Genomic DNA, 12362 nt, shown 5'->3' on the forward strand with positions numbered 1-12362 from the left:
CACTCCCACAGGGCAAAATTTGCTGACTATATATATAAGCCCGCGTCAATACCACAGCCTCTGTAGACTCGCAGAGAAGTTCCGATTCGTGAAAAAATAATCCGTCACTGATCTAAATCCTATTCAGTTTTTAGTAGCCCACAATTTATACATATTTGTTGGAAGTCCTGTTGTAACTCAGTAAGCTCCTACGAAAGTTTTTATTATTCTTACCATTTCCGATTGTCGCCAACGACCTTGCCACAGTGCTACCAGCGGTTCCCGTCAGATCACCGAAGTTAAGCACTGTTGGACTGGGCTAGCACTTGGATGGGTGACCATCCGGTCTGCCGAGCGCTGTTAGCAAGCGGGGTGCACTCAGCCCTTATGAGGCAAACTGAGGAGCTACTTGATTGAGAAGTAGCGGCTCAGGTGTCGTAAACTGATACACGGCTGGGAGAGCGGTGTGCTGACCATACGCCCCTCCATATCCGCATCCAGTGACGCCCGTGGGCTGAGAATGACACGGCGGCCGGTCGGTACCGTTGGGCCTTCATTGCGTATTCGGAAGGAGTTAAATTTATTTCCGATTGTTACTAACCGTAAGAGGCAAAATTTCTGGTAGCATTTTCGGAGAGCACCGATCTTGTAAGCTATACAAAGTTAGTGAAAACCAGTCTACACCGCAATGGTTATTTTACTTAAAATGACTGGTTTCTGCCTAGTCTGAGGATGTCTTCATAATAGCACTCTGACGGATAGAAATCGTGTTAGTTACGTAAGGAAGTTGGTCACTTAAAATAAAGTAATTTATACTTATTAAAATCGAAGAGTCGTTATTCATGCTTTGATGTTGACGATGTCCAGAACAGTCAGTAGACCTTAGTCGCTCCTGTTGGATAGACAGCATTGCGTTATGTAGATATTGTGAGGGCGTTTCTGTGCTGTATAACGTTAACGTCAGCCAATGACGAACGAATCATCTGAAGACACAGTTTTTTACCTAAAAATTATAAAAATGCAATGCCCACAGGACAGAGCAGATTGTTAGAAATAATGAGTAACTGTAATAAGATTATTCAATAATTATTTCTGTTGTTTTTTGTAGTACCGTCTGCCGGAAATAATTAACTTAACAAATATAATGGATCCATAGCATCGGATCTGAAAAATTCGGAGTAGGTAATAAAATTCATGGAAAAGAAGTAAAAACTTTGAGGTTCGCCGATGACATTGAAATTCTGTCAGAGACAGCAAAGGACTTGGAAGAGCAGTTGAACGGAATGGACAGTGTCTTGAAAGGAGGATATAAGATGAACATCCACAAAAGCAATACGAGGATAATGGAATGTAGTCAAATTAAATCGGGTGATGCTGAGGGGATTAGATTAGGAAATGAGACACTTAAAGTAGTAAAGGAGTTTTGCTATTTAGGGAGTAAAATAACTGATGATGGTCGAAGTAGAGAGTATATAAAATGTAGACAGGCAATGGCAAGGAAATCGTTTCTGAAGAAGAGAAATTTGTTAACATCGAGTATTGATTTAAGTGTAAGGAAGTCGTTTCTGAAAGCATTTGTATGGAGTGTAGCCATGTATGGAAGTGAAACATGGACGATAACCAGTTTGGACAAGAAGAGAATAGAAGCTTTCGAAATGTGGTGCTACAGAAGAATGCTGAAGATAAGGTGGGTAGATCACGTAACTAATGAGGAGGTATTGAATAGGATTGGGGAGAAGAGAATTTTGTGGCACAACTTGACTAGAAGAAGGGATCGGTTGGTAGGACATGTTTTGAGGCATCAAGGGATCACAAATTTAGCATTGGAGGGCAGCGTGGAGGGTAAAAATCGTAGAGGGAGACCAAGAGATCAATGCACTAAGCAGATTCAGAAGGATGTAGGTTGTAGTAGGTACTGGGAGATGAAGAAGCTTGCACAGGATAGAGTAGCATGGAGAGCTGCATCAAACCAGTCTCAGGACTGAAGACCACAACAACAACAACAACAGCATCGGATATTTGATCAGTAGACTGTTTGTATAGAGTAAACAAATTGATATGTGTAAAATAATTATCATCTATGATAAATAATACAGCACTGGCGCACTCTACTGGCCGGAACTTGGTATCTCTGGACGCCGTTGCCATGGAGACCTTATAGTAAAGTGACCAGCAAATATCAAAGATGTACATTATGGATGCCACGTGTTATCATAACGACTGAGGTCGATCGTAGCTGTCAAAGATAATCAAGATGGTGTCTTCTGAAATGGCGCTAGTAGATTTTTTTTATTTTATAGGTTGCCAGCAAAATCTAGTCAAACTCGTAATACAGACATGTTTTACAAAAGAATAATAGTACCTGGAAGCCAATAAATCGTTATTTGTGGTGAAATTACGTTAATGTATAAAATACGATTATAAAATAGCGTCTAGTCATATAATAAAACTGGAATGACTGTTATGTTGTTTAATACAGGAGAATTTTTTCACAAAAAACAATGTACTATGAAGCTCATAAACCGTTATTTGTCGAGAAATTACGTCAGCGTATAAAATCAAGCGATGAAAGAGCGTGTGTAAAATAAAGCTGGAAACATTCTATAGTAGTCACTCACGTCTACATTTTCTTAATAAATCGACAACATCACTGTGTGTATCTATCTGTTACAAGATTTTAATTCATAAAGTGAAAATACCACTGGAATTAAAGTAAAACAGAGAAGCAGCAGCCTATTTAAATGAGGTCTTCAAGTGATTCGAATAAAGCATTTTTTGGGAAATACACCAGCTCATTCATGAGGGTTGACGAATTATTTTTGAAATGTTCAAAAATTTCTAATTCTTGCAGAGTGTCCAAGAGTAAACCTTTAGGGACAGCAAGCTGAATTTTGGGGTTATTCATGATGCCTCCTCCTGCATAACTACTACAATTCAGCTGTTGTCCAAAGACTGATTTATTGTGTGCTGTACCCGAAATATGTTCTTTGAAACATGTTGTAAAACTAAGCCCGGTTTTACCAATATAAATTTTGTCACAGTCACTGCACGTTAATTTATAGACACCCGATCTACAATGGCGATTAGTAGTATTGCCAATCACATACTTGTATTTATTCAAAAGTATATTTGTAGTCGAAAAGGCGAGAGTTACACCAAAGTTCCTAAATAGTGTGTTTATTCTCTCAGATATCGTTCTCATGTAAGTCATTTTTATAAAAATTTGTTTTGTGTGTGGCTATTCCTGCAAACCTCTCTCAAACCTTTGTGAATTTCCGTTGAGTTCTTTCCGCATAGAGACTTTTTTTTTTGATGCAGGAACGCTGGCCACTACCTATAATCCGACCTGACTCAGTTTAAGCAGCCATGTTAAAACTGAATTAATCAAGACACAGCCATGCGAACCAGCAAGAACATTTACGAGCCTTGTGCTTGAAGTCTCGCTCACAACTCACATGAATTTCAACTTGATCACGCCCAGTAACGGTGGCTCATGCTCGGTGTGCAGAACTTTTTCCTCGTATAATGGTAGAGGGCATCCATCATCTGAAGACCTGAAAACTGTAGAAACGCCATTAGATATTTGACGGTGGTTCAATATGATTTTCGATAAATGCTCTAAATCCGATTACGCATCGTGCACATTTGAAAATATCTTTTTTTCCCAAAATAAAATGTTTTAGCTGACTAGTAGAGGAAAAATATCTGAGTTCCTTGCCATTACTACGTGCACAGTTCTCTCCAAGATTTTAACATTCCTAACGTTTTGATTTAATAAAAGCAAAAGTTACTTCGTCAGCCAAAGTTATATCAGTCATCGACCTGTTGGTGGTAGATGAACAAGATGTGTTTAGCTTCCTCGGTGTTGTTACAGTAACGATTAAAGATTATGTCGCGGGGTACACAAATACCGCGAAACCATTTAGAGGGAAATGCAGGTATCCTTTATGGGTAGTGTTACGCTCCAGTAGCATTGTTATCAGCAGTAATTAAGTAATCAATTTCAGTGGTACTACTACCAATTTGTCCTTGGCGCGAATTCTAAAGCGAGATCCGTCCAGCCTCTTGAGTATCGTAGGAGAGATAGTGAAAGAAGAGGTAGCGCCAGCAGTTTCGAAAGCATACTTTAACGACCGTGAGAGCGCCGTAATGAACTCGTCCCGCTTCTAAGATGCCACCACAGCGACGCCTCTGGCAGTCGATGAAGTAACGGTCGATCGAATGCTTAATGCCTTACTGGGCGATACTGACAAGTAATTCATATTTTATTGCATATTGAAACCAATTACTGGCGCTACATTTAGGTGCACGGTAGATGGAAATATCTCAATATCGGATGCATCAGCGCCATCTCAATAACTCTTGCTACATCTGTCTGTCAGTTAAGACAGCTCCAGATCCCGGTGTCTTTGCTGTTTTCGTTTACAACAAATAATCGTAAGTCGCTCTGGTGCGGGCTAATAAAATAAGAGACGTTAACTCTCCGGAAGCAAAATGGCTGAAATTGTCCCTCAGTGGCTACCGTAGGAGACAAGTTGTAATTGACCATCTCACTCTTAAGGCTAAAGCAGCACGAATCTAACACTTTGCAAGAATTCGAAGAATATTGTCGTCATTCGTAGCGGCGAACAATTCTGAAGCAGTGGCTACAGGTGACGAAGAGGGCGGCACGGAGGTAGGGGTAAGACATTGCACCCGCATTTTGCAGGATGGCGGTTTAAATGACCCTCCAGCCGTCGGGATTTCAGTTTACCTTGATTGTCCTAAATACTTCCCGTGAATGCTGGGGTAGTACCTCTGAAAAGGCACGGCAAGTTTCCTTTTTTATGCTTCTCCAAACCGAAGGAGCACTCTCTAGCAACCACATCGTCGACGGGACGTTAAACACTAATCTTCCTTCCTGCTACAACGCTGCGCAAAAAGTAACTTTTTCGAAACGCGTAACTGTCATCCATTACGACGAATAACTTTGAAATTAGTCTCTATGGTGCCTACAGACTTCCTATGTAATGGTGCAAAACCGTGGCGTCCTGCGGCTTCACACTCCAGCTCTGCAACGCTTCAAACAGCAAGGTGTTCACACATCACGCTGAGTAAAGGCCACAGTTCAGAATTTCATGTGAGGTGTAAGGTGGGTTAATGACGCCACGGTGGCACGACATTACACCATAATTCTGCCAGAAGCTCTTACGGACGTGTCACACAACTCTTACCCACATTTCGCCCCTTCGTTTGACGCCTCTGTGATGGAGGTAAGAATCCGCGACACCCAGCGTTCAAATCACGTGGTCTTCTTACTGACAGCCGAGGAAAATATGTCAAGTACATCGCCACTCTGAATAGATACGAAAAGCCGCCAATAGGTGACATAAATGGCTTCAATGAAACCACCCGTTCTCTTGGGGCGTTGATTCCCACAGATTTCACGGTCGCAATCGGCAGTTCACAATGCGATGAACAACTGAAAGATGTTCTTAGTTCTTAACAACCTTTGACACTGTTGATACCCTCGGATGTTTCAACCCTTCTTCAAGGAAACTGTGCGGCTGTGTTCCCATTGAACGTAATCTCACGCCTAAGGGATATTGAAAGGGTGCTCAAGGAATGAGCTTTGTTGTCAGCGAGTGTGTTTCCGATTTGGCAAGTCTTAGAGGGACTTATTCGCACACATGGCATTGTTTCACACCTCTGAGTTGACTCCACAGGAGGATGCGTAGCAGGAGTCCGGAAAAACGATAAACGACCTTTGATGCTTCGGATTACGTTCAGATTTCATCGAATGGTTTTGAGCTGTCCCCAGTCGTTCCATCCTGTGCACCAGAGAAAAAATACCACAATCAGATCACGTCCAGTGGGGCTGCAGCTCCACGATGTCCCTAGAGTAGGGTTGAATGGTCAGGGAGGGGGTGGGGGTGGGGGTTGTTAGCAGTGTCGAACATTTTCAAGAACATCGTTCTGTAGCTCTTCGAACTCTGAAATGTCGTTTGCGACCTCGAAATGTGTGGGAATTGCCCTGCAGGAAGGCGTGGTTCCATTGACACCCTATGCCACCTCCTGAGGACTTTGCGTGTCACTTAATAGTGTCGTTGTGCCTGAAATGTTGTCCTCAGCCATCCATAAGAAAACTGCCTGATTTCAGTACTGGGTGTGGCGGTTATGACCTACATCGCAGAAGGGATGAAATGTGTGTAAGAGCGGGTATGACGACCATCCCGTCGAGTGACTCGTTCACGATAACGTTGCACAGAACTGTGGTGATATGTGGTACCATTGTGAGATCATTAACCCACCTTAAACGTCACATGAACTTCTGAGTCCTGCCCTTTCTTAGCACAGGTCGACGCTTTGCTGTCTGAAGTGTTGCCGATTCCGAGTGTGACGTAGGAGGGTGCCACGATTTTGCTCTACCGTACGGAAAGATAGTAGGCACCTTCCAGCATAATTGTGAACTTAAACATAGCAATGGGAGTCTAATAAGGGGTTTCGAAAATTGACACGTGATTTTTCTTTTTTTTTGTCAAAGTGTATTTTCTTCGTTAAAGGTAAAAGGTAAAGAACGTCCCACAGTATAAGTATGGAGCAGTAGGTCTCATACAGCACCGCCGATCCTGGCGCGACTGTCGTGTGACATAACTGGACATTCAGTTAATATTTCCATCTGAAACTTTGTCACGTAACTGGAGAACCATACAGGAAACTCCAATCGCTACTGCAAGTACCTGACAGCAGAACTACTTTCAAAATTTTATTTCCCTCGTAAGGAAGCAATCACATTGTGGATGCTATGGTGTATAACGATATGAAGTTTTCGACTGCCTTGCTACCTAGACCGCTCATAATGAGACGAAGAATAAGAACAGGGTCCTCCGGGATGTATGACTGCAAATCAGAGCCAAAAGAAACAATAAGTGATAAAATGTCTTACCTATATGGCTTCCGACCATATTCCGTAATACAACTTAACTCTCATTAAGAATACAGTTCGAACTTTTCATCTTTGTCTTAATGTCGCAATGTCAGTATAGCCCCTTCATCGACTACGATGGCTAGTCACAAATGTGCCTGCGCGCCGTGCCGGGAGACGCCAACCATATCATCATCGGAAGCTCCCGGAAAGAAACTAATTTACTGCCGTACCTAATGAAGCAGTGAGAAACAGCTATTAGCAACATATAATTATGAGTCCAAACATTGTGACCAATGACATCGCCAAACTTAATGGTGACACCGTGAGTATTTGCCGTAAGAAAAATATCTAAGTAAAAGAGGGACTGTGAGTAGGGTGCTTAGGTCTTGGCAGGGTCGCCATGTGTAAGTAGGATGCTTAGGTCCTGCAGAGAGCATTAACTAGCAACTTGACCTAGGACCCATGAATCGGTATGCTGCTTTTAGTACTTTGGGGCATTCAGACTTACAACTACGACAAATTGCTATAATTTTAGGGTCACCACCGGCCTAAGCCGACTCTTAAGACAAGAGAACCCACCGAGCTGGAAATTGTTTATAAAAAAGGGTTCTACAATTGTTTTCCCACTTTTCTTTGATCATTTTGTTATGTATGAGGCGGAACTATGGGCTTCATGAAAAAAGGGTAATCCGGCAGAGTCAAGCAATTTGACTCTTAGTCTGATCACTAGGTGTTGCCATTAATTGCACGCGTTGATCACGTAGGCTGACGTGAGGATCAATGAACTGTACTTGACGGGATGTATCTGGAACTTCTTAGGTGATTAGAAAGTTAGTAGACAAGAATACAATTAAAAACTTAGCTTTAATTCAGCGTCAGCGGTGAACGTCGATCTTGACTTTGTACAATAATATTTACAAGTGCAGTTATAGACTGAACTGCGAATACTTGTTTAGAATTCTGATTGCTTCACACATATAGATCAATTGTCAATGCATAAACTGTATGTGGCGCCTGGCTAGTTTTTAACTACTGACTTAGCTGAAGGCTATGTTAACTAGCATCTCTGCAAATGAGATCTCTGAAGCTATAACAAGTGAACCATTCCTATTCAAGTCGGCTGTAGAACTGGCCAGTGCTCTAGCTTGTCTCGTAAGACCAGCCGAGTGGCGGCGCTCGGTCTGCTAGCGTCGACAGTGGCGACTCGCGGGTCCGATGTGTACTGACGGACCGCGGCCGATTTGAAGGCTACAACCTAGCAAGTGTGGTGCCTTGCGGTGACACCACGCCTTTAATTAAGTTGTTCTGGTGACTTTCACCTTCTCTTTTATTACTGCCCGTGTGCAATGACTCGTCAAAAGATATAAAAATGAACAGGGTATTCATATTGATTTTATAACTGAAACCGGGTATTAACCTAGCGATCGTGAAATAATACACAGGATTGATGGTATACAACTTATCACTGGTTTATTCAATTAACAGTGCTAAATAATGGAGGGAATCAATCACTTTATCAGAGAAAAACGATTGCTTGATCCTGGAACAAAATAATCTGCTAATTTTTAATGAGAAGTCGTAAAACATTTATGAAATTCAACGGTACGGAAAGGGCATGCTTAATGAGAAGTCGTAACATTTGTGAAATTCAACGGTACGGAAATGACATGTAGTAACAAGGAAATTGCCGTACACTCAATTACTCAGTTCAGACTGAGAAGATGGACTCAAGCAAGAAACCACCACCAGGACTCGCATGCAAAGGAGGAAAAGTGGACAAAGAGAGTGCGTTTCCATCACAGAATAGCAGCCATATAAATCAACTCGATGGGGAATAATCTGGTCCGGCTGAAGGCCTCCACCTATTCCACACCCACGTGCTTCTCACACAAGAGATTTGTTCCGCCAGGTTTCCGCACTTGCATGGAAACTTCGAGAACTCACACATAATATCATAAATGTAACTACCTATAGTCACACCGAAGGAAACTTATTATAGATGAAAGGTAGAGCAAGTGGCACTTCAAAAAATGGTTCAAATGGCTCTGAGCACTATGGGACTCAACTGCTGAGGTCATTAGTCCCCTAGAACTTGGCCGAGGCAGGATTCGAACCTGCGACCGTAGCGGTCTTGCGGTTCCAGACAGCAGCGCCCTTAACCGCACGGCCACTTCGGCCGGCTAGTGGCTCTTCAAAAACGACAAGCGTTACTACGCGAAAAAAGGGCACGACGGTCAGCTTAGGAATCAAAGGCGTAAAGAAATTGATAAAAATGCACGCGCATGAAAAAATAATCACTCTTACTAGTCGCACGAAGTATGGGCAAGTTATTCTAACTTAAACATTGTGGAAAGTTTCTGTGGTGCATGAATTGTCCCACGTTATTCTACTGGAAAAAAGCTAAGTCCGATCAGTGTAAAAACTGCGCATAATCGTCAGCTATTACTGCTACGTTATAGCACAAAGGCACTGGAAGATCCATAGCGTTTCAGATGAAGCGAACTTAAATATTTCAGGCTATTTAGAACGGATAAAACGCAAACCTTGGATGTTCCTAGCAGAGTAACATAGGACTACATCTGTACTCACCAGTAACCAGCAGCAGAATACCTTCCACTTCAGAAAGGTTCCACCAGCTACCACGTGAAAACGGAAACCAGAGAGAGCTTCCGTCACCAACCTGACAAACCAACAATACCACCTCCAGAAAGATTAGACCTCTCTGTCCAGGTACGAGGATCCTGAGTTGGTCATCCTGCTCTCCCCTGCAAGCAGCGAGCACACAGCCCTCGCTCTAGCAGACGACGACCAACTCAATTTCCTCCACAAATAGATAGGAAAATCATTCAAACGCTCATTTGTTCACATTCACACACATAAGACGGTTCAGGGAATGTAATAGGTATACAGGGTGAGTCACCTAACGTTTCCGCTGGATATATTTCGTAAACCACATCAAATACTGACGAATCGATTTCACAGACCGAACGTGAGGAGAGGGTCTAGTGTAATTGGTTAATACAAACCATAAAAAAATGCACGGAAGTATGTTTTTTAACACAAACCTACGTTTTTTTAAATGGAACCCTTTTAGTTTTGTTAGCACATCTGAACATATAAACAAATACGTAATCAGTGCCGTTTGTTGCATTGTAAAATGTTAATTACATCCGGAGATATTGTAACCTAAAGTTGACGCTTGAGGACCACTCCTCCGCTGTTCGATCGTGTGTATTGGAGAGCACCGAATTACGTAGGGATCCAAAGGCAACGGTGATGGACCTTAGGTACAGAAGAGACTGGTACAACACATTACGTCCACATGCTAACAGCTTTTTATTGGTCTTTTTCACTGACGCACATGTACATTACCATGAGGCGTGAGGTACACGAACACACGTGGTTTCCGTTTTCAATTACGGAGTGGAATAGAGTGTGTCCCGACATGTCAGGTCAATAGATGTTCAATGTGGTGGCCATCATTTGCTGCACACCATTGCAATCTCTGGCGTAATGAATGTCGTACACGCCGCAATACTTCTGGTGTAATGTCGCCGCAGACTGCCACAATACGTTGTTTCATATCCTCTGTGGTTGTAGGCACATCACGGTACACATTCTCCTTTAACGTACCCCACAGAAAGAAGTCCAGAGGTGTAAGATCAGGAGAACGGGCTGGCCAGTTTATGCTTCCTCCACGTCCTATGAAACGCCCGTCGAACGTGTACCTCACCCCTCATGGTAATGTACACGTGCGTCAGTGAAAAAGACCAATAAAAAGGTATTAGCATGTGGATGTAATGTGCTGTTCCAGTCTCTTCTGTACCTAAGGTCCATCACCGTTCCCTTTGGATCCCTACGTAATTCGGTGCTCTCCGATACACACGATCGAACAGCGGAGGAGTGGTCCTCAAGCGTCAACTTCAGGTTACAATATCTCCGGATGTAATTAACATTTTACAATGCAACAAATGGCACTGATTACGTATTTGTTTATATGTTCAGATGTTCTAACAAAACTAACGGGGTTCCATTTAAAAAAACGTAGGTTTGTGTTAAAAAACATACTTCCGTAATTTTTTGTATTAACCAGTTACACTAGCCCCTCTCCTCACGTTCGGTCTGTGGAATCGATTCGTCAGTATTTGATGTGGTTTATGAAATATATCCAGCGGTAATGTTAGGTGACTCACCCTGTATATGTGGAAGCGTGGAACATAATAAATGACCTTTTGCAAAATACTTGGTTTTGTGGCAAGAAAGAAACATTTTTCTTCCGTTCAGTCCACCTACTCAAGCCTTTTGGGGCGGTTCATACGCTCAACCTGTAACCTCCTCCTCACTTATCGACCTTAATGACAGTGAAAATTTTAAACCGCGTGTACCTAATGGAAATTTGCGAAAAGCAATCGTCACCGAAGTTAATCTGTCGTTAAAGAGGGAGGAAAGAGTTACATCTAAATGAAAGGAAAAATGCAAATAAAATTGGTGGAAATTAATTTTGAAAAGGGGTAAAGTTAATAAAGAAAGTAAATGTGCGGCCGTTACGTTAACAATTAACTAGCGGTAATTAGATATTTGAGATTTGGGGGAAATTACGGTCGCCAGTCCTAAGGACAATTACTATAGTAACTGAAAAAGAAAGGTTATTACACATACAATTAGCACTAAAAGCGTGGCAACTGAAGGTTGACACGTGTAATTTGAAAACTGAAAGTTTGTCAGAAGTAATAAATTTCGCTACACTCTGACTTAATGTAGCAAAAGAATTAATAAAACCGGAAAATCGAAAGTTAATTTAGTGACTGAAATTAATAGTGAGCTTTGTTTCTGAAGCACATCGAAATTCAGTAAAATACGGTTAGTCTTGGGCTACCTCAACAATCATTTCAAAAGCTACTCGAATCTACGCAATTTAGAAATAAGAGATTTAACTTTGAATTTGAATTAAAAGATTCTGAACAATTAACAATAGTAAAATTTAGTACGTTCCAAGCTGAGCTTCAGTCACATGTAAGCTAAAATATGGTAACAAAACTCGCGCTCTTCATTTGTGCTTGCGTAATTTAAATACTGTAGGCTGTTATGAATACCTTAACTGAACTTTGAAATTAAACCAGTGAAATCGAATGATGCTGGCGTTTGAATTTCAACGACACTCGGGTTCACTTCCGAAAAGGAAGGGACCCTGCTTGGTAATGCAATTGGGACAAAGAGCAACAATGAGCTACGTTGCTGTCATTTAGTTATGAAAATGGATCAGTTTGAAAAGCTGAGGTCTGCCATACAGTTCTAAAACTTTACGTGCTTCGAGTCTTCCTTGTTGCTTGATTGAAGGTTTGAAGCCGTCGATCGAGGAGGTGGCGACAGTCACTCATTGTCGGCCGTCGCTGTTGCAGAAGCTGGGTGTTGGCGAGCCTTCTTGTCGACACGGTCACCAGGCGAAACGGGCTCTTGATGTGCGCCAGCTAATGCT

The 12362-nt window shown here is 42.1% G+C and overlaps 1 pseudogene; it reads left to right on the plus strand.

Annotated features, from left to right (window-relative positions):
* The first annotated feature begins 227 nt into the window (after window positions 1-227).
* LOC124617431 lies at window positions 228-345 on the plus strand (annotated as a pseudogene).
* The last annotated feature ends 12017 nt before the right edge of the window (window positions 346-12362 follow it).

The sequence above is a fragment of the Schistocerca americana genome, chromosome 5 (genome assembly GCF_021461395.2).
Source record: "Schistocerca americana isolate TAMUIC-IGC-003095 chromosome 5, iqSchAmer2.1, whole genome shotgun sequence".
Lineage (NCBI taxonomy): Eukaryota > Metazoa > Arthropoda > Insecta > Orthoptera > Acrididae > Schistocerca > Schistocerca americana.